At 36.1% G+C, this 5,276-nt stretch overlaps 1 pseudogene; it reads left to right on the top strand.

Moving 5' to 3' along the window:
* The window catches only part of LOC107669947 (CMP-N-acetylneuraminate-beta-galactosamide-alpha-2,3-sialyltransferase 1-like), a 10,392-nt pseudogene that overhangs the window by 1,266 nt on the left and 3,850 nt on the right, over positions 1–5,276 (top strand).

The raw sequence follows: 5,276 nt of genomic DNA, 5'->3' as shown, positions 1-5,276 counted from the left end.
GACGCAGAAGTATAAATGAAAACTGACGCATAGCCTACGGCGTAAAGGCTACGGCGTAGGTCCGACGCAGAAGTATAAATCAGCCTTTACTGTGTAGGTAGAGTCTGAGTGAGAAGCATTTAAGTTCAAACTTGTGAAGAACAGTTTTTAAAGTATTGGAATGTGTCTTTGAATATTTATCAGTGACATTTTAATTGCTGCTTGTCAGGATGATTTTATCAAGTAGGATTGCCAGAATTAAAATAAATGTGGCCCAGATTTGGGCCAGTTCTGCTTTATTTGGTTTATTTATGGCTGACATTAGGCCTTCCTTTGACTTGCTTGTGGCCCAAATCTGGCAAACAGTAGTGGTCCACCCAAATGCCAAATGTTTTACGTTTTGTTGTCCATTAATGTGACACCCCTAAATTATATTTTTTTATTAAAAAGTGCATGTTAAACTACATAATCATAGAAAATTATGCAAATGTGTCTTGCTTACCGCTAATAACAGGTTAGCTTGGAATAGCAAGGTCATTAATTGACACAAAAGGCTGAAACGTCCTGTGGTGTGACAGAAAATGTCCTCTGGTGTGACATCTTTGTCCTGTGGTGTGACAGTACAGGCGTCACACCGGAGGACAAGGTCTCTTTAAAAAGCATTTTAAATAATTAAATAATATTTTTTTAACTCCTTTTTATTCTTTTTTGATAATTTTCAGTGTTCTTAAATGCAATAATTACATTAATTAAATTAAGCTCTAATCATCAAAATTAAAACAAAAAAACTTTTGAAATGTTTTACTGTACATGTAATGAATCTAGAATATATGAAAATGTCACTTTTTGAAATGAGTTACAAAAAAAATGAACTTTTTCATGATATTCTAATTTTTTGAGATGCACATGAGTGTTCTAAAAAATCTTAAACTATAAAAGTGCCACTTTGTCCCACTATCACGTGCAGGCTTGGCATTTTGCACTGGGCCATTGAACTACAAAATTAATTTTAAATGCAATGTCATAATTTAATGACATTTTGAATTGTTTATGTAGTGATCTAATTCTATCCACCAAGCAATTGTATGTGAATGTGTGAGACTTGTGGTCATGGTTATAGGGAAATAACGAGAAGAACAAAGTGCAGTAAACGGTAAAACTGTTTGCACTACAAACCAGTACGTTCATAATTAAGACAATACATTAAAATAACATGGTAAGATACACCAGTTTGCAATAGCAAACAGCAAAACAAGCTGTTTGTCACCGGAAGCCAGACACATTAAATTTACAAATGGCCACGCCCACTTTTACAGGAAAAAATAAGGGGGATATGTTTATTTATATATATGCTTATTTATGTAATGTAAACGCGTGACTTTTAATGCGTGACGTGCTTTAATGGGAGTGCGCGCGGAGCGGAAGAAGTTGCCATGGAAACGGGGCGCAACACTGCAAATGTCACAAGGAAACACCCCGTCTCTTGCTGCTGTTTTCACTGCTTTCAGGTGAGTTTAGTCCCTAACATCACACAAATATTACATCTAACTGTTGTCCACTCTTACAGGACAAATAAGGGGGATATGTTTATTCATATGTTTATGTAACGTAAACGCGTGACTTTTAATGCGTGACGTGCTTTAATGGGCGTGCGCTCGGAGCGGAAAGAGTTGCCATGGAAACGGGGCGCAACACATTACATCTAACTGTTGTTGACACTTCTCTTACTTGTATTTGACTCGCTTCTGTTGTTTATTTACTTTATAGAAATGGTTTAATGTCTTCGAAAAAGTCCGTTAGCATCTCTACCGTTTTCAGACGATGTATCGTTAGGTAACGTATGCTAACTCTATATTGTGCGCTTATTTATGAAAGTTTGGGCTTTTAATCAACTCTTTATGTGTAGATGAGAGCTTTTGACCGTTTTGTTACGGTTTTGCTGGTAATTTTTCAATGGATGATTGGAAATTGCTTAATTTATTTAACCTACACCTATACACTTTGCTGTTTACCGGTGACGTAACGTTATCAAGGAGTGCGAAGATTGGCTGAAAACTAATCTAAAGTTGTTTTGATCTTTTATGGTAAACAAATATTGATCAAACTGTTCTGTGATTTCAAGAGTGACAAAAGAACCCTTCTACAACAGAAGGGAATGTCCCAAGATTTCAACATTTCTGAAGGGAGCTGCTGAGAGATGTAGGAAACGCTGAAAAAGCTCATTAAATAACCTAATATGGTGAATACATTGTAAACTGTAATTTATTCCTGTGATGATAAAGCTGTATTTTCAGCATCATTACTCCAGTCTTTATTGTCACATGATCCTTCAGAAATCATTCTAATATGCTGATTTGCTGCTCAAGAAACTTGTTATCAGTGTTGAAACAGTTGTGCTGCTTCATATTTTTGTGGAAACCGTGATACATTTTATTTTTCAGGATTCACAGATGAATAGAAAGTTCAAAAGACCAGCATTTATTTGAAACAAAAATCTTTTTCGCATGATTTTGATCAATTGAATGCATGTAACACTACCATTCAGAGGTTTGGAGTCTATGTAACAACGAATCCTAAAAAAATCTCAGCATATCTGCATTTTAACATTGATCATAATCATAATGTTTCTTGAGCAGCAAATCAGCATATTAGAATGATTTCTGAAGATCATGTGACACTGAAGACTGGAGTAATGATGCTGAAAATTCAGTTTTGCCATCACAGGAATATATTACATTTTAACATAATATTCACATAGAAAAGAGTTGTTTTGAATTGTAATTTTCACAGTGTTACTGTTTTACTGTAATTTGATCCAATAAATTGAGCCGTGGTGAGCATAAGAGATTTCTTTTAAAGGCATAAAATATCTTACAGACACCAAACTCTTGAATGGTTGTGTAAATTACAGTTATGACGTTCCTCCCACTTAAATTTTATTAAAATTTATTAAATGATACTCTGGCATATGTAGTCCATTCTATAGAGACTGTGTCTGTTCCCCAAATACTGAGAACAAATCATATGTTTATTAAGGGATCTAGAAACATTCTGCATACTCTTTCAGTTTAAAGCTAGATTAAAAACACTCATTTTTAGCCAAGCATTCACAAAACACATGTCATAACCTTGTACTCCATTGATGAAATAGTAAAAAGTGCTCATGATAATTTTTTGCCTGAAATATTATGAACAGCAGCTATGCTAATCTTTCTCCCTTTGCCTTCCTGTTTCTCCAAATGTCCATCCCAGGGTTATTAGAAACTGCACAGCACCAGGACTTATGAGGACTTCAGATGATGCCAATACTCAAAAAGACCTTAGATGATGGCAACTATAGATGAACATACAAACTACCGCCACTGCAACAGACCAGGAAGTCGAACACTGGGTTAAAAGATGGCTGCAGCTTGCCAGAGATGGGATGGAGGCCAGGAGAAGATTTAAAGGTGCATTATGTAATATTGACAGCCAGCGGTTGAACTGGGTGCTGCAAACATTCTATATCTGCAAACATAATATTTTAATTCTTTAATATTGTCAAAAATACATATAGCACCTTTAAGATGTTGTCTTCTCCTGTCTCCAGGTTGTTGGTATCGGACTGCTTTTTGGCTCTGACCCTCGCTTGCCCCTGACCTCGTGTCTGAATTACCCTCTGGTCTTTATTTATAAAAAATAAACAAATATTTTCTGTGAAATTCAGTAATTAAGTTAATTCTGTAAAAGTAGTTATACCATTATAATCTTGCCTGCTGAAAAAAAAAATAGAAGCCCTCCCTAAACACAATAGAAAATTTAATGGATTTCAGGGTTATAATGGGAATTATATTGGTTTTAATGTAAACTATAATGGTGTCTACTGGTATTTGATGGATTCTATTGGTGGGATGTAAACTGGCAGATGGCAAACAATAGAACAGTAATTTCTATTGGAATAATGCCCAAAACACACTACAAAAAGGAATTTTGTAATTGTTTTAATGGAAACCATAAGAATTTCTGTGATGGTTTCTATTGTTTTTTTCAACAGGGTAACGAAACCCATACTGTGCTGCACACTATTGACAATATTAAGCTGAAGCTTGACTTTGCAAAATTAAAATCGCAAATCAAATCGCAATATCTGTCCAAAAAAATCGCAATTAGATATTTTCCCCAAATTGCACAGCCCTAATATGTTATGTGATATACATGTCATGTGTATATGTTGTCTTTCATTTACTAACTGCTTGTTTTCTTAAAAAAAAAAAAAAAAAAAACTAACACTAGTTTCTCTAATCTTTTTGTATTCTATCCATCTATTTGTTTTGTTTTTTTATTATACAATTAACAAAAGTAAAAAGTCGCTTTGGATAAAAGCATCTGCTAAATGACTAAATGTAAATGTGTATTTTTTATTTTGTAATAATGTAAATGCATTTGTTTTATATCTATATACATGCATTTGTATTTCTGATTTCTCTCTCTATGTATATATATATTTTTTAAATAACGGTATTTGTCTAATTTTGATATTTTAATAAAGCAGTTTAGACTGGTGTTTATTCTGGATGAATTACATATGCTTTTGTATCTAGAAAGGGTAAATGTGGGCCATATCTAACCCAGAAGTCAGCCACAACTGGACCGGATCTGGGCCACATCTCAGAAATGGCATGGGTGACATCTGGGCCAGGTGCTGCCCATGCCATTAGTGAGATGTGGCCCAGATCCGGTTCAGTTGTGGCTGACTTTTGTCAGCCAGACTCAGGTTGAGTCATCGCCGTCATTCCACGCGGTATGTGGGCCAGAAGAATGTGGGAGATGTGGGCCAGAACTGGGCCAGATGTCATTTGCTATCTGAGTTGGATCTGGGCCAGAATTCAAATTAATGTGGCCCAGATTTGGGCCAGTTCTGCTTTATTTGGTTTATTCATGGCTGACATTGGGCCTTCCTTTGACTTGCTTGTGGCCCAAATCTGGCAAACAGGAGCGGACCGCCCAAGTGCCATCATTATTCACAGTATGGGGCCAGAGCAAGGTGTTGGATCTGGTCCAGAATTCAAATCAATATGGCCCAGATTTGGGCCAGTTCTGCTTTATTTGGTTTATTCATGGCTGACATTGGGCCTTCCTTTGTCTTGCCTGTGGACCAAATTTGGCAAACAAGAGTGGACCGCCCAAGTGCCATAATTCTTCACAGTATGTGGGCCGGAGTAAGGTGTTGGATCTGGGCCGGATCTGGGCTAGAATTCAAATCAATGTGGCCCAGATTTGGGCCAGTTCTGCTTTATTTGGTTTATTCATGGCTGACA

The sequence above is a fragment of the Sinocyclocheilus anshuiensis genome, unplaced genomic scaffold (assembly GCF_001515605.1).
Source record: "Sinocyclocheilus anshuiensis isolate Anshui unplaced genomic scaffold, SAMN03320099.WGS_v1.1 scaffold160, whole genome shotgun sequence".
Classification (NCBI taxonomy): domain Eukaryota; kingdom Metazoa; phylum Chordata; class Actinopteri; order Cypriniformes; family Cyprinidae; genus Sinocyclocheilus; species Sinocyclocheilus anshuiensis.
Note: the sequence above shows the minus strand (reverse complement) of the source record. Positions and strands in the feature narration are given on the sequence as shown.